The sequence below is a fragment of the Mus pahari genome, chromosome 21 (genome assembly GCF_900095145.1).
Source record: "Mus pahari chromosome 21, PAHARI_EIJ_v1.1, whole genome shotgun sequence".
Lineage (NCBI taxonomy): Eukaryota > Metazoa > Chordata > Mammalia > Rodentia > Muridae > Mus > Mus pahari.
Genome location: NC_034610.1, coordinates 53524447 through 53543204, shown reverse-complemented (window position 1 = coordinate 53543204; position 18758 = coordinate 53524447).

Genomic DNA, 18758 nt, shown 5'->3' with positions numbered 1-18758 from the left:
GGAAAGAGGTCAGGAATTACAGATTTAAGCACCACCAACAGAATAAAAGAGATGGAAGAGAGAATCTCAAGTGTAGAAGATATTGAAACAGCCGTCAAAGAAAATTCGAGACATAGAAAACTCCTAACCCACAACATCCAGGAAATCCAGGACATAATGAAAAGACGAAATCTAAAAATAATAGGAATGGAATGAAGATTCCCTACTCAAAGGACCTGAAAATGTCTTCAAGAAAATTATAGAAGAAAATTTCCCCAACCTAAAAAAAGAGATGTCCATAAACATACAAGAAACTTATAGAACACCAAATAGATTGGACCAGAAAAGTAAATCCTCTCACCACACAATAATCAAAACACTAAATGCACAGAGCAAAGACAGAATATTAAAAGCTGCAAGGGAATAAGGTCAAGTCACATGTAAAGGCAGACCTATCAGAATTACACCAGACTTCTCAACAGAGATACTTTAAGCCAGAAGAATCTCAACAGAAGTCATGCAGACCCTAAGAGAACACAAATGCCAGCCCAGGCTACTATACCTAGCAAAACTCTCAATCAACATAGATGGAGAAACCAAAATATCCCAGGAAAAAACCAAATTCAAACAGTAGCTATCTATCTATCAATCCAGCCCTACAAAGGATTCCAGATGGAAAACTCTAACACAGAGGGTACCTACACCAAAGAAAAAACAAGATATTAATCATCTTATAACAAAGTCAAAAGGAGAGAATCATATGCACATAATGTTACCTACAACAAACATACCAGGAACTAACAATCATCTGTAATATCTCTCAATATCAGTGGCCTCAATTCTTCTATAAAGAAAAAAATCCATAAGCTAACAGAACAGGATCTAGCAGTTTGCTGCATACAAGAAACACACCTCAACAAGAAAGACAGACACTCCCTCAGAATAAAAGGCTAGAAAAAAGTCTGTCAAGCAAATGGTCCCAAGAAACAAGCTGGAGTTGCCATCCTAATATCCAATAAAACGGACTTTTAACCAAAAGTTATCAAGGGAGATGAGGAAGGACATGTCATATTCATCAAAGGAAAAATCCTCCAAGAGAAAGTCTCGGCTTAGAACATCTATGCCCCAATTATAAAGGTACCCACATTCATAAAAGAAACTTTAGCTCAAAGTACACATTGAACCCCACACAATAATAGTGGGAGACTTTAAAACCCAACTCTCAGTAATGGACAGGTCATTGAAACAGAAACTAAATAGAGACACAGTGAAACTAATAGATGTTATGAACCAAATGGATTTAACAGACATCTACAGAACATTTCACCCTAAAACAAAAGAATATAGCATCTTCTCAGCACCTAATGGTGCCTTCTCCAAAACTGACCAAATAATCAGTCAGAAAACAAGCCTCAACCATTACAAGATCCATGCATCCTATCAGATCACTACAGATTAAGGCTGGTCTTCAGTCCCAACAAAAACAACAGAAAACCCATATAGCCATGGAAACTGAACAACTCTCTACTCAATGATAACTTGGTCAGGGAAGTAATAAAAAGAAATGAAAGAATTCCTAGAACTCAATGAAAATGAAGACACATCATATCCAAACTGATGGGACACAATGAAAGCAGTGCTAAGAGGAAACTTCATAGCACCAAGTGTCCTGGTAAAGAAATTGCAGAGATCCTACACTAGCAGCTTAACACATACTTGAGAGCCCTAGAACAAAAAGAAGCAAACACACTGAAGATGAGGAGATGACAGGAAATAGTCAAATTCAGAGCTGAGCTCAACAAAATAAAAACAAAGAGAACTATAGAAGAAGTCAACAAAACCAAAAGCTGTTCTTTTAGAAAATCAACTAACTAAAGGGACCAGAGGCATTACCCAAGTCAACAAAATCAGAAATGAAGAGGGAGACATAACAACAGAAACTGAAGAAATTCGAAAAATCATCGGATCCTACTTTAAAAGCTTATACTCAACAAAACTGGAAAATCTAGATGAAGTGGATGATTCCTAGACAGATACCACATATCAAAGTTAAATCAAGAGCAGGTAAACTATCTAAATAGAAGGTGTCATTAAAAACCTCCTAACCAAAAACAGCCCAGGACCAGATGGCTTTAGTGTAGAATTCTACCAGACCTTCAAAGAAGAGCTAATACCAATATTCCCCAAACTATTCCATAAAGTAGAAACAAAAGGAACAGTATCTAGTTCATTCTATGGAGCCACAATTACTTTGATACCTAAACTACACAAGGACACAACAAAAAGAGAACTTCAGACCAATTTCACTTATGAATATCAATGCAAAAGGAAGGTCCAGTGACAGGCCCAAATTGGGATCCAGCTCAAAGGGAGGTCCCAAGGCCTGACACTATTACTGAGGCTATGGAGCACTCACTAAAAGGAATCTATCATGACTGCCCTCTGAAAGACCCAACAAGCAGCTGAAAGAGTCAGATGCAGATATTTGTATACAATGAATGGACAGAAGCGTCTGACCCCTGTTGTTGAATTAGAGAAGGCTGAAAGAAGCTGAGGAGAAGGGCAATCCTGTAGGAGGACCAGCAGTCTCAATTAATCTGGACCCCAGAGATCTCTCAAACACTGGACCACCAACCAGGCAGCATACACCAGCTGATGTGAGGCCTCCAACACACATAACAGTAGAGGATTTCAGGGTCTGTGCTCATTCAGAGATGATGCACCTAACCCTCAAGAGACTGGAGGCCCCAGGGAGCTTAGAGATCAGGTGGAGTCGGGGGTAAGTGCATCCATGTGGAGACGGGGTGGGGTGGAGAGGAGGTGTGGGATGTGGAGCAGTCGGAGGGTGGATGGGGAGGGGCAAGGAATGGAATATGGAGTGTAAAAATGAATTACAAAAAAATCAAATTAAAAAATAATTCTTGAAAACCAAATCCAAGAACACATCAAAACCATCATCTACCAGGATCAAGTAGGCTTCATCCCAGGGATGCAGGAATGGTTCAATATAAAGAAATCCATCAACGAAATCCACTATATAAGCAAACTCAAAGGAAAAAAAAAAACCACATGATCATCTCATTAGATGCTGAAAAACATTTGATAAAATCCAACACCCCTTCATGTTAAAAGTATTGGAGAGATCATGAATTCAAGGCTGATACCTAAACACAATAAAAGCAATATACAGCAAACCAACAGCCATTATCAAATGAAATGGAGAGATACTTGAAGCAATCCCCCTAAAATAAGGGAGAAGACGAGGCTGCCCACTCTCCCCCTATCTATTCAATATAGTACTCGAAATTCTAGCTAGAGCAATTAGACAACAAAAGGTCAAAGGGATACAAATTGGAAATGAGGAAGTGAAGATACCACTATTTGCAGATGATATGATAGTATACAAATAAGTGACCCAAAAAAAAACCCCAGGACAGAACTCCTACAGCTGACAAACAACTTCAACAAAATAGCTGAATATAAAATTACCTCAAAGACATCAGTAGCTTTCCTCTGCTGAAAGGATAAACAGGCTGAGAAAGAAATTATAGAAACAACATCCTTCATAATAGTCACAAATAATATAAAATATCTTAGGGTAACTCTAACCAAACAAGGGAAAGATCTGTATGACAAGAACTTCAAGTCTCTCAAGAAAGAAATCAAAGAAAACCTCAGAAAATGGAAAGATCTCCCAGGCTTGGTAGACTTAACATAGTAAAAATGGCAATTATAACAAAAGCAACCTACAGATTCCATGCAATCCTCTTCAAAATCCCAACACAATTCTTCAAAGATATGGGAAGAGCAATTCTCAAATTCATCTTGAAAAACAAAACACCCAGAATAGTGAAATCAATTTTCAACAATAAAAGAACTTATGGGGGAAATCAGCATCCCTGACCTCAGGCTGTACTACAGAGCAATAATGATTAAAAACAGCATGGTATTGGTACAGAAACAGACAAGTTGATCAATGGAATAGAATTGCAGGCCTGGAAATAAAACCACACACTTACAGACATTTGATCTTTGACAGAAAAGGCAAAAATATACAATGGAAAAAAAGAAACCATCTTTAATAAATGGTGCTGGTCTGTCAGTCTGTACATAGAAAAATGACAATAGATAAATATTTGTCACCTTGCACAAAGCTAAAGTCCTAGTGGATCAAGGACTAATAGAAGAGAAAGTGGGAAAGAGCCTCAAACACATTGGCACAGGGGGAAATTTCCTAAACAGAACTCCAATGGCTCACGCTCTAAGATCAAGAATCGATAAATGGGACCTCATGAAACTGAAAAGCGACTGTAACACAAAGGACATAGTCAATAGGACAAATCAGCAACTTACAGATTGGGAAAAAAAATCTTCACTAGCCCTATATCCAATAGAGTGCTAATATCCAAAATATATAAAGAATTCAAGAAGCTAACTAGCAAAAAACCAGACAACTCAATCAAAAAAGTGGGTTCATAGTGGCCTTATTTGTGATAGCCAGAAGCTATAAACTACCCAGATGTCCCACAATGGAAGAATGGATACAGAAAATGTGGTTCATTTACACAGTGAAACGAGGGAGGCTTGGAGCCCTGTCTCTGGTACTGAGCTTGCAGATGGGAGCCTAGCGTGACTACTCAGCTATTAAGAACGAGGACATCATGAGTTTTGCAAACAAATGTATAGAACTAGAAAATATCATCCTGAGTGACATAACTTAGACCCAAAAGGAAATGCATTGTATGCACTCACTAATAAGTGGATATTAGCCAAAACAGTACAGAATACCCAGTAAACAACCCACAGGACTCAAGGTTAAGAAGCTGAAGGGCCCAAGTGAGGATGCCTCAATCCCACTAGGGAGAGAGAATAAAGCAATCACAGGAACGGGGGGGTGGGGGTGGGACAGAAAGTAGGAGAGAACTGGGTGAGAGAAGGCACAGGGTGGTGAAGGGAGGAAAATGATCAGGTAGTGTGTGTGTGTGTGTGTGTGTGTGTGTAACAGGACTGAAGCCCTGAGGCTAGCAGAAAGAATGGAAACAGACAATCTCAGGAGGTAGGAAGTGTGTGTAGGGGGGAGACCCTCTTGAATGTACCAGAGACCTGGGATGTGAGAGACTCTCAGGATTCAAAGGGAGGGACCTTAGATGAAGTACTCCACAGTGGAGAGGGGGAACTTTTAGAGTCCACTCCCTGTGGAGGGACAGGACACTAAGTGGAGGGATGGGCTTGCCATCCCATAGTCAAAGCTCTAACCCAGAATTGTTCCTGTCTGGAGGAACTGCAGGGACCAAAATGGAGAAGAGCACGAGAGAAAGGAGGTCCAGTGACTGCCACAAATTGGGATCCAGCTCAAGGGAGAGGCTTGGAGCCCTGTCTCTGTTACTGATGCTGTGGTGCAGACAGGAGCCTAGCTTGACTGCCATTTAAGAGGCCCAACAAGCAGCTGAAAGAGTCAAATGCAGATACTAGCACCCAAGCAATGGATGGAAGTCAGGGACACATGTGGTTGAATTGGGGAAAAGCTGGAAGAAGCTGAGAAAGGGGGGCAGCCTCATGGGAAGACCAGCAATCTCCACTGACCTGGACCCCTGAGATCTCTCAGATGCTGAACCACCAACCAGGCAGCATACACCAGCTGATATAAAGCCCCTGACACATATACAGCAGAGGACTTCCTGGTCTGGCCTCAGTGGGAGACGATGCTCCTAACCCCTGAGAGACTTGAGGATCCAGGCCAGTGGGGAGGCCTGGTGGGGTGGGGTGGGGACATCCTCTTGGAGATGAGGGTGGAGTAGGGGTGTGGATGAGGTATGAGATGGGGAGCAGCCTGGGGGGAGTCTGGACTGTAAAAAAGGATTAAAGAATAAAAATTAAATAAAATAGTAAGCAATATATATCAGTGATGTGAGGATTTTGATTCTAAAGCCATTCTGACACGTTCCCATGGCAGGAAAATGACGAATAGTAAGTGCATGAGATAACTTTAGAAACAAAACTTTTTTTTATTGATTCTTTGTGAGTTTCACATCATACATCCTAATCCCACTCATCTTCTCACCCCCTCATATACGACCTTTGCCCTAGCACTCTCCCTTGACAAACACACACACACACACACATACACACACACGCACAAAACAAAAACAAAAAACAAAAACAAAGTATAGAAAACATTTCATAATGGAAGCTGTAGGATGCCACAGTATGCCCCCCCCCCCCATATATCCCTTGCAAAGGTTCATTGTAATGAATCCTTGGTCTGGTTGAAGATCACTGGTTTCTATGACATCATCAATATTGGATCCTCATTGGGACTCCTTCCAGTTTTCTTGTTGTTGCTCTGTGTCATGGAGATACTGCAGCTTTGGAACAGTTTCATCTCTCTTCATAATGTTCATGCTGCTCCACTTCTCTCCCATCTGACCACTACATACTCACACCTTGTAGTGTCTCCGGCTGTAGTCTGGCTACGTGGCTGGCTGTCTCCTGAGGGACACCCTCCATCTAGACTGTATGGTGTTGCAGGATATTTGATCAAAGTGTGAACCCCAAGATTGCTTTATTTACTGGGAAATCTATTTCTAGTTGTGGTGTGGATCAGGTTTATCACACATCTTTAATCCCTCTGTCTGGAATACAGACTCACCCTTAGGCTCTTGGTACACAGCTTTAATCCCAAACAATAAAGGTAAATTTAGTTTGTAGAAGGAAGTACTCACATTTAAAAAGTGATGTCTACTTGAATGGCAGACAGTGATGAATTAGAGAAATGCCCAACTCTGATGAGCAGAGGGAGGAAAGGGAAGCTATTTAAGAGAGAGCAGTACAGTGGAGAAAAAAAAAGGAGACCGTTTTACTGGGAGATTTTTACAGAGACAGGGTGAAGAGAGAACAAGCCAGGCGCAGGTGAAAATAGAACACGCCGGAGGATGAGAAGGAGTCAGAAGTTTAGGACAAATTGTCAAAGTTAGTATAAAGCCAAGCAGAACAATTCAGTAAGAAACGGAGAGAAGCCGGATTGAATTAGTCAGCTTGGAGAGGAGTTTGAGTCAGAAGAGCTGAGTTGAACCAGGCAGCCAGAGATCATGCAGGTAGACAGAGCTGTGGTGATGCATGCCTGCATATCTGCAAAATTGTCTCTATTTGAGGGAAGAATTGCTCTCCAGCTATGCAGTCTTAGTGACCAATAAATGCTCTCAGGTAGTAGACATTCATTGAGTGTGTGTGAAAGTAGACCTCAGCACACATTCTCAGCAGAATGAAACAGAGGCTGTGTTATGAATTAACTCTGAGTCACAAATGGGCAAAGAATCACTGAGACCAGGTGACAAACATTGTTCAGTAGCTAGCCCACTGATAATATTAGACCTGAGGTTTTTAAGGCCAAAGAGACCAGAGATCTCATGAGAAACTCTTACTAAATCTATAAACAGAAAAGTGAAGGGAAAGAGTTGCAAGTTCTTCCAAAGGGAGAATGACTAGTTAGTAAGACAGAGAAGACACAAGGTTGCTTCCTAAGCCAGAAGCTGTTTATAATTGATACCTGCTGGCAAAGGGAAAATCCATTTGTTCCAATGGAGTGTCATCGGGTATATTAACTATATCCAGGAAAGGCTCCATGCCTATGAATGGTTGGTGTAGCACCTGGCTAACACAAACTAAACTCTATGTTTTTGTTGTTTGTGTGAGTGGACTTTTGTTTTTTTTTTTTTTTTTTTTTTTTTTTATTTTTTTTGGTTTTTTTTTTTTTTTTTTTTTGCCTGTTTGTTTTAGTTTTCACTTTTATGCTTTTTTTGGAAAGAGAATGAGAGAACATAAAGATGTGTGGGTAGGGAGATGGGAAAGATCTGGGAGGAGTGGAGGGAAGGGATAAATATGATCAGAATATATTATACAAAATAAAAATTTTGAGTAAAAATAGTAGTAGGAATCCCGATTTAGAATCTGAATATATTTTCTGTGCTCAGAGAGAAGAGAGTTGTGGTTTGGATTGCAATAGAATTTGTTGAGCTTTGTCAACTCCTTTAACATTGGACCTGTCATGGAGGGTTTGAGCTCTTAATTACCTGAAGCGTTTTGAGAATCACATGTGAGGGGGGAATCTCACAAGCTCCTAACTATTACTATAGAACTATTGCAGTCAATGACTTCTGCGGTCAGGGTTCAGTTTTCATTAGGGATAGGGTGTCTGGTAGGTGCACCATGCTCCAGGGGATGGCTCCATATCTATGGGCATGTGGATAATACAAACTGGACTGGAAAGGTTATGATGATGAAGAAGAAACAGGAAGGGGAGTAGAAGGGGAAGGGGAGGAGGAGGAAAAGAAGAAGACATGAGGTTGAGAAGGGTTGGGAACAGTTGGGAAGATAGAAGCAGATCTGAAAGATGCTATTGGAATGGTGGATGAATATGATCAAAGCACAATATATGAGACTCTCAAAGGATTAATAATAACATAATAGTAACAGTCCTGTAAGTTGTCATTTCAGGGCATTGAATAACCTTAAAAAGTAGCCAAGTAAATTGTATGCAGTGTCTTTTGGTTTCTGGACAAAAGCATCTTCATTGCTATAACAAGACTTTATTTTTACATTTATTTTTTAAATGACTGCATCAGACCATGGAGATATTGTTACAGATAAGGGTTACTAAGCTCAGGTGACAAAGAAAAGATATCCATCCATCACGCATTCATTTACAAAAAAACTGAAGGCAGGAAGTATGCCTATCAACCACAGGAAGGTCTTGTTTACATGTTTCCTTCTTTTTCTATCCCTTTGTCATACTTACCTATACATATGCTGTCATAAGCACAAACTCATTTTCAGGTTTTCATAATGAGGTATATGACATTGAAAAGAGTTTTATTATCAGGAGAGTTAGGGTGGACAAGTTGCAGAGCATCTTAATACACAGGAAAAGTGAAGGCCAAAGTTCAGAGCTTCACTTTACAGGAAATTTAGAGCTGTAGCTACTCCCATCTGAATCAGGAGAAAGCACAGGATGAAATGGGTGATTCACTTCCACTGGATAAGATAGCGAACGAGGTGATTCTCCTTAAGATAAAGAAAGGGGAAGGGAGTGGAAAAGCAGGGGAGGCAGTCTAGACATGGAAAATCACCCAGCAACGTACCTTGAAGGAACTGATGGATAAATAAGCTCGCATTTCAGAGAGAGCAAAGCTTAGTAAATACTGAGAAATCCAAAGGTAAACAGGAGTTCTGAGAAAAAAATGTAAAACTACTGAGTGATAATAAGTAGAAAAACAGCACAGATGAGGAAGGGTTCAGAAGTGCCGAGATTGCACCAAGCGTATGGTATTTCTTCACATTTAACTGAGAGCTGCTGCACAAATGTGCAAAGAATGCTCATCCCAAGGCCTAGGAGGTAGACCAACACCATTAGCATTCCTAGCGACAGAAAAGCACCATTACGAGAAAAGACTGGTAAATAAGACAGTCACACAAATTAGAGAATGCAGAGATGACTGAGAGTCCAAACAAGAAAACCCTGCGGCCCTGGAGCGCTCCTCAGCTTGTGTAGCGGTGGTATTCAGCAGGTTTGACACTCTGTGTCTATTTAAGGAGTAGATAGTTAATTGTGTGGCGGTAAGGGGGAAAGTCAGTTCAAAAATAGAAAGATTTCAAAGAATTTTTGAAAGTGTATCCAAATAACATCCAAAGAGTTCTTAGAAGACCTGCATGCATGCTTGCTTCCTAAATCCATATGCTCTGTGGAAGGGAGGAGCATGTCTGCTTTGCATGAAGCGATGGTATTTTCCTCATTTAAATCTAAGGAGATTCAGATGACCATAATCTATAAGTTTTCAAAATGACCAAGATATAAAAGGAGAAAGCCCCAAGCAAATTTGTGACTGACAGTTTGAATATCTAATTTTTACCACATGTTAAGTGCATCTCTGTTCCAAGGAACTTAAAAAAAAAGGGGGGGGGGGAGAAAAAAAAGAAAAAAATTAAAACAGAAAAAAATGCCATTTAAAATTTCTATTTTAGATCTGGAAATATATAGGTCAGTGGCAGAGCTTTGTCTACTGGCTCTGGCTTTGAGAGTCTGTACCACAAAAATAAAATAAAAAATAGTTATTTTACTGTGTTTCTACATAAACAATTTCTTTTCTGTCAAATATGAATATTTAGGCTGTTCAACATTGAAGTTTTATAAGAACCCTCAAACTGTTTTTTGAAACTTTGTAGTTTCTACACTTAGCTAAATTAGCCACAGGACTTATGGTGAATTAAAAACTCTGTACCTGTTTTTTATTTGAGCCTAGAACACGCCATCTGTATGATCCTGTCAGAATGTTTACCTCACAGATGAGTGAATTTGTATCTAGTCTTCATGGCGTAACCTGGATCTTTTGGGGGTTTGCTTGTTTGTTTGTTTGTTTTTAATTTGGTTAGTGCGAGCATCCAGGCATGCCTATTTCTTGTTGCTGGAGAAGCGCCATCAGCTCTGTGCATAACAGGATCACACCACAGCTTGTAGCACTCTCCAGCAATCTACAGAATGAGAAGGGCTCTCCAGGCCAGGCCCTCTCTGGCACTTGTGGAAAGGTCCGTGTCAGATGTGGTGGGTGCCAGAGATTGTTGTGAGGGGCCAGCGGAACAGACACAGCCGCAAGAGCCCACTTGCAGAGGCAGGAGTAGTGAGTGTGGATGTTGCACGCTGGTGGTGCAGGTGAGTCCCAGGGGCTTTCCACAAGTCTTCCCGGCCTGAATCCTAGGTGGCCTTAAGAATAAAAAGGCCCTGTGTGGCCTTTGATGGCATTCTCTAGATAGAAGGCCATTTCAAAAACCCCACTGCAAAGAACGCTGTGTGATCTCCCTACCGGAGCTAGGTCTCTCACAATCCTAGATACACACCACACTCAACACTGAATACAGGAAGGAGACTCCTCTTCACTTTCTTCATCTTGGTACCACAAAAATTTAACGTTTGAGAATGTTTCATGGGAGGAGCGCTTCTACAAACGTGACCTTGAGTCAGTTACTAAGATAAATAAATTCTTCTTCATTTTAAATACTTGTGAATTTTCAGTACATTAGAGATTGTAAAAAACAAAACTCAAAAAAAAAAATAATGCAAACAAGAAGTCGAACTCAGGATGTCATGGATATATGTGTTTTTTTATTACTGCATACAAGATAATATCTAGTATTCTATCTTTAGCTAAAATGAAATAACTATAGTAATTCCCTTTTATTAATATATACCTTAAATACTATACTGTTTTCTTTTAAAGGAATAAGCGCAAATTATGCAAGAAATCTAGCTATATTCACTCAGGGACTAATCCTATTTTATTAAACATATAATTCTTGAAGGGTGAGAATGTGGAGTTTGTTTTATTTTCTTTTGTGATTATTTAGTTATAATTATTTTACCTAGATTAATTTCAATTGTTTTATTCATGGTTTTGCTCTTGTATAATTTTGAGTCTCTGTAGATGTCACAGAAACTTTTAGAGCTTGATTACTGTCACCATTAGGGGTACTTAAATATCAGACTTAAATAAAAGTTGAGGGAGGAGAAGGAAGAAAGGAAGAAGAGGAAGATGAGGAGGGGGAGAGAACAAACCATATTTTACTGAAAGCATCAACACTGGTGTACCTTCAGTGTAAAGACTACCATACAGTTAAACTTATTATTGTTGCTGTAACCATCAACAACTAGATGTGTGTGGCTGCAGAGGAACTCAGAGGCCAGAGATAGCCAGTCTCTATTCGCTGTGGCTTGCTCAGTCTTATACCCTGGCCCTGGTCAACAGCATGAATTACTTTTAGTGCACTTCCACTCCATCTAAAATGTGAGCCTTTCCTGAAGTAATATTCATAAGAACAAAATAGTTTATAGTAAGCCAGGCATGATGGTGCTCACCCTTAATCCCAGCATTTTTGAGGCAGAGGCAAATGAATCTCTGTGAGTCTGAGACCAGTCTGCCCATAATGAGTTTCATGACATCCAGGGCTACCCTGTCTCAAAAACAAACAAACAAACAAACAAACAACAAAAAAACAAACAAAAATAGCTCATAGTCATTAAATACTTGAATTCCACAATATGCTAGTCATTTACATTCCCTTACTCAGTTAATCTCTGCAACTTTATACTGCATGGATCTGTACTGTATTTCAGGTATGATATCTCTCCTCACTCCATCCTAATCTTTCCAAAATTAGGAGGCATCTACAAACCATGCCATGTCATCAAATTATGTCTTTAAGTTGGATGTAAATTAGTGGTGCATTTTCTAATGGAGACTGCATGAGAATTGAACACACACACTGTTTCTTTCACTTTATACTTCCAAACTAAGATTAGAGAGGTTGAGAAATTTGTCCAGAGGGACCTACATAGAGTAGCAGTGAAACACAAGCTGGAAGCCATTCCTGCCTGCCACGTTCTTGATTTCTATCAGTCTACAGGACATGTGTTTCTGACTTAATTGTAAGTCCACTGCCTGCAGTTGAATTCATAAATCTGAATTCCAATTCACTGATTATGTGGGAATCAATAGCTCTAAAAATCCAATAAAAGACCAATTAAAACTACTTTGTTTAAGGAAAAGAAAAAGAAAAAAAGATGGTAGGGGGTCAATGGTCAAACAAGTACTCCTGATTTTAAGGTTTTGTTTTTGTTTTACATTTCTAAAATCAGTTAAAAATTTTAATTTGAAAAGCAAAACTCTTAGACTGATTAACCTTTGCTAATCCAGAAGAAAGACTTTTTTTTGAACTTTATTTAATGAGTGTCAGCTGCATATATATCCGCTTGCCTGAAGAGGGCATCAGATCCCCCTATAGATGGTTGAAAACCACCATATGGTTTGCTGGGAATTGAACTCATGACCTCTGGAAGAGCAGCCTGTGCTCCTAACCACTGAGCCATCTCACCAGCCCAAGGAGAAAGATATTTGTTTCTTTAATCAAGCTCCAAGTGCTAGTTTATCTTTTTGATTTACCAAATAAGCAAAACCATAAAAAGTACAGATACTTTTTTAAACATTTTTTTATTATTATTATTTTCTTTATTTACATTTCAAATGCTATCCCGAAAGTTCCCTATACCCCACCCCCGCCCCTGCTCCCCTACCCACCCACTCCCACTACTTGGCCCTGGCCTTCCCCTGTGCTGGGTCATATGAAGTTTACAAGACCAAGGGGCCTCTCTTCCCAACGATGGCCGACCAGGCCATCTTTAAGTACAGATATTTTTATAGTTTATTTTTCATGTTTTCTTCTTTTAGATCTAAATTTAAGCTCATCAGAAAGAACATTCAGTTGTTTAAAGTTAAATTTAGATTAATAATATCGAAAACATGGACACCATTACGCAAAGAGTATTATTACTTGCAATCCTGTATTAGTCTCCTGTTGTTAAATCACTTGATGTGTGATGCTGTACACATCAGTGTACAGCAGTGTTAGCAACAAATCAATGGTAGCATATTCATTCATGTTAATATCCCTGGAATTTAAAGCAGGGAGACTCAAGAAAATTTACTGTTTTCCACTTGTTTATATTAAAACCATTTACAAAGAAACTGCACTACATAATGCACCTGTCAGCAAGTACATAAATAAACCCTGCTATAGATTTAACCTAAAAATAATCTATAGATTTAGACAACCTAAAAATAACCGAAAAAAACCCTATAGATTTAGGTAAACTTTTTTATTTCCAAGAAGTGTGTGGCTGACTTGATAAAAGGGATTGAGTTGGGAAACACTGACTACTCACTCTGGTATCTTCATTTTACAAGCCATGAAATCCTTTATTGAAAATAAATGTGAAGCTAATACTTGCTTCTCCCTCACCCAGCATGCATCAGGCACTGAACTAGATGCTGATATCCACAGGTGACTAGAGTGGAGGTCCTGTCCTCCTGGGACGCACAGCTAACACAGCACAGTGCTGTGTGATGCCATAGGTGTGGGAGAGCTGGTTTTATGGGATCACTTGCACATGGATTTGAATGCAGACAATGCTCCTATAGTCAACTGCCTAGGCTTCAGTAGCTTTACCTAAACATTGTCTAAAGCTGTGAAACTTGCCAGATAATAAAAGTCTTCAAACTATATGCCTGCCCCGACTTCTAGCTCCACCCCAGGCTTCCCTGACTTTTTTTCTTCATCTGACTGGTCCTCCTCCCCTTGTTTAATTTGCTTTTCCTTCATTCATCTTTCTGTTTTTCTTCTCTCTTCTCTTTATTTTAAAATTGGCAGTTTAAATTTAGATTTTAATGTTTGAAATATTTTAAACTTAGTATTTAAGTTTTTAAATTAATATTTTTAAAATTATTGTATCCATTGCTCACTCCTCTGATTTCTTTTAACTGCCAATATATCTTAAGTAGCTGTCTTCACTGCTGCATGCTGTTACTATGAATAGATGCAGCAGAACATGCACAGTAGTTAGCACTCAAGTACACATAAAGGTAAGGGCCTCTCATTTTGCTAACAAATAAATATACTTAGGGTCAATTTTTAAAGATAGAAATGCAGAACTAAGAGGTCTTTCCAATTGTCATCGTAATAGACATTTCCTAGAACTAGGTTCTGTGCTAGTTTGATTATTAAAGGACACGTAAGGCAATAAAACAGCAGACGATGACAATATGAAAATGATCTCTACAGTAACATTTTGAAGTTTTATATTTTCTTCATTGTGGAAATGACCAAAGGTTATTGGATGAATGCAAAGATAGGAGAAAATCCAGAAAGGAAGGAAAGACCCACGGTGATGGTTTAATTTTGAAGACACAATCTAAGAAATGTCACTTATCCTTCACCTCTTCTCTCTTCCTGTCATTCTATCCATTGATGATCAGAGAAAAATCCATCTTTGAAATATAATTGCTAAACCATGTAGAATTCAGGAGACCAGGAGATGGCCATACACTTCAGCCTTTTGGTTTGGAACCTTGAAGCTTCTAAGTATTCTTTGGTTGACATCACTGCATGGGGCATCAGCTTTGTCCTTCAAGAGCCTTGAAGGCATCTAATGTCTTGCTGTATCATGCACCATTTGGCAGTAAACTTAGACTAGAGGTAAAACAGAGGATCTCATTTCTCAATAATGGAACCTCTAATTTCTGCAAAGCCTCTTCCCTTTTTATCTCACACTGTAGTAATCTAAGCATTTCTGCCTTGAAACCCATGTCAGTAGGATCCACTTAGCTTGGAGGATCATTCATCTTGGGTTAAGTGGTTCAATAAAGAACATTTCTCACTTTAAAAAATGAGGTAGAGCTGTAGTGAAGCTTAGTGGTAGAGTATTTGCCTAGTTCGCATGAGGTTCTGGGTTCAATCAATCCCTGGCATCTAGGGTAGAAGAAAGATGGAAATAAAAAAAATGTTGGTTGTCTAGTTGTTTGCAAAAAAAAAAAAAAAAAAAAAAAAAAAAAAAAAAAAAAAAAAGCCAGTGTACAAATGTCACAAGAATTAGTCTGTTTTGTTTACCTTGTGGCACTCTCTTTCAGGCAACCAAATCCTTGACCTAAGATACTTTTGTAGGGATATAATGTGTGTGTTGAGAATTTGTGTTATATTCTGATTCATTTTAGAGCCAAGCCAAACCTTAGTTGTCATCCTCCTTCTCTGGGCACACAGCTTTGCTTTTTGACAAGCTCCTTCAGGGAGACCGCTAGTTTGGAAGAAAACAGATGGCAAAATATCTAGAAAGGCCAAGTTATTTTAAATAAATGATATCATTATGCAATAGTACTTTGGCTACATAACATCTCCATTTCTTACAGCAGCTTTGACTTTGAGTTCTACACGTGATGGAAAAGCCGAGACAGATGAATGGTTCATAATGACACGTATACTCCATCACCTCACAGCAGGGCTGAACTATTTAAAGAGGGATTTGTGAACTAAGAAGGTTTTGTTGACTGATTCCTTGCTTAGCATCCAATAAGCCCTGAGTTTGATCCCCAGTAACATGCCCACAATCTCAGTACTGAGGAGAATTGAGCAGGAGCATCAGAAGTTCAAGACCATCATCAGGTCCACAGAAAGTTTGAAGCTAGCCTGGATTAGAGACTACTTCTAAGTATATAAGTAAGTAAACAAATAAGTAGGGAAGGTAAGTAATAAATTTAGCCACAGAAACAGCTGCACCATTAGTGACAAGAGAAGTCATTCTGTCAAACAAGAGCAACTGTATAGACATGGCAGAAAAAGCCAGAAAAAAGGATGGCTCTGTGGGGCCCTGAAAGGCAGCCTGTTTTGGTTGAATGAGGCTTGCTCTGGTGAGCCAGTAGAGACACAATAGTAAAGTACCAGGGACAGAACAGTGAGCCACATTCCCAAAGACAGGTGCCTGACACCACAGAGCCCCCAACTCCATAATTCTGTGACTATAAGTCATACAGACAGTGTCCCAAGTTTCTGGCATTCTGGCTAGATTCCACCCCCCACAGCGACCTGACTATAGTCAGGTATGCTCCTCCCCACAGTTACCTGGCAACATCAAGGTAGCCCAGCCCACTATAAAAGGGGCTGCTTGGCCCCTCCTCTCTCTCTCTTTAAGCTCTAACCTTTCTTAGTCTCATCTCTAGCCCTCCGTCTGTCTCTCTTTCCCTTCCCCCTCTCTCCATGTGACCATGGCCAGCCTCGCTCTTTATTTCTACCTTCTCTCTTTCTCCCTGCCTTTCTACAATAAAGCTCTAAAACCATAGATTGTCTCTACTCATCAAGGCCTGCCGTGCTTAAGTGATAGGATTTGCTTTCCCCTAAAGAACCTCGGAACCTCCCACCGGAAGGCCTTCCTGCACTCCAGCCACAAACCAGACCAAGGACTCTCACCCACGTGGGAACCACCCAGCGCCCCCTCTCTCCCTGCCTTCTCTTCCCTTCAGCCCTGGGGATGACCAAGCCACCTCCGGGAGCCCCCATTTTATTCTTAGCTTTTCTGCAGTGTCTAGCTGTGTCTGGGATGCCTGAGACTGAGAACCTGTTATCTCTGGCCTCTGTGAGGCTCAGAGACCTCAGACTGCCTCTTGTCCACCCCTGAGTGCTGGGTCCGTAGCTTCCCACAGCCAGACACCCACACGAGGCCACATGGAAAGCAGTGGCAGTCCTCCTGTGTCTGCCCACCCAGAGCACCGGAACTCTGGCAGGACATGGGTTTTCTCCCACTCCCTTTACTGCCCCTACGCCCACTGCCCCACAGGATCCAAACATGTTGTCAAGGAGAAAGAACACAAAGAATTAGCTATGACCAGGAGTCACAGCAAGTCTAACGAACTAAAAGCAAAAGAAAGAAAGACTTTTACTGAGTTTGAGGCAAGAGGGTACTATTAGTTTAAAAAAAAAACAAACCACCAAGCAGTGAGCTAAGTGTTTTGGTATAAACTTTGGAAAAAGTCAAGAAAATGGTGTGTGTGTGTGTGTGTGTGTGTGTGTGTGTGTAAGCATATACTCGAATGTATGCATGTATATACATATATCTATAATTCAGATCTCAGGATCTTATGTTGGTTCATTTTTGTGAGAATCCCACAGTTCTCTGGAAGAGCTACCGTCACTATCATCAAAGGACAAGCAGCACTGCTGGTTCAGGGGGAAAGGGTTCGCCTGATTGCCCCAGAGAAGTGTTTCACCATTCCACATGATGTGGCTCAAACCCTCTCTTTTCTTAATTAAATTTTATCTCATGTGCTTTTCTATTTTTCTTTTCTTTTTATTGAGGGATACATGACCCCATACTGTTCAGACAAACTTCTCCATGTGAGAGGGGCTGGCTGAGACACTGGTAAAGAACATCTGGTTTCATTTCTAGTGACATCTGGAAAGCAAGGGTCAAATATCCTTGTGTAAAGATTTTCTTCTCTTTTCCCAGAGAGCACACAGAGCGAACTGACTGTTCAGGAGAGGAGAGCAAGGAGTGATACAGTTAGAGCTTGGCACTGACCAAATTTTAGAAAGAATCAGAATTATATTTTTTTTCTGTTACTTCTCTTTTCAAGTCACCTCAGATGAGAGAACTATGACTAGAAAAAGAAAGAATGGACCCAAAGAGCTATAGGAGTGATTTTTAAGAGCTTAAAGTTGCAGCCCTCCAAAAGATCCAGGGCATTTTCATCTCGGGTAACTGTTTCCCTCATGTCTCAGCACCAAGGGGGTTATAACGAATATTTTGTATTTGGAAAATTAGAAGTCAGTCCTATGCCTTATTGCTCAAGATATAATAACATGTTTACTTTTTCAGTTTCTGATAACACAGATCTCACAGATTTACACAAAATCAAGCAGACAATATAGAATATTCCCATTATGACACAAACAATTTATGAACGATGCTCTTCTCCCCAAGAAATGTGTACAGCAGAGAGACGAAGAAAGCAGGCTTTCCCCTTCCCTACATATGCAAGTTCCCTCTAGTCTAGTCTCCCCAGCAAAGGAGCCCACGTTTTGACTAACATAATACAAAAACATATGGTTAAGAAAAGAAAAAGAACATGAAGAAATGAATAGAAGAACCACACGATTCAAAGAAAACATATCCCTGAGCTCATAGCCACATCTAACTGCTGAAGAAATTTCAATGAAAATCAGATGTGATTTTCAACATGCAATTTTGCCCCAATAAAATATGCGGGAAATACACAGGTTTCAGAGGGAGGCAGGAAGAATATTTGCTTTACTTGTACAAGGTTATAATTGTACAGAATTGTTGGGAAAGTTAAAATGAGACAATGTGTGTGGACTGCTAAATAACTATATAAAACTTTCTTTGCCAAGTGTGA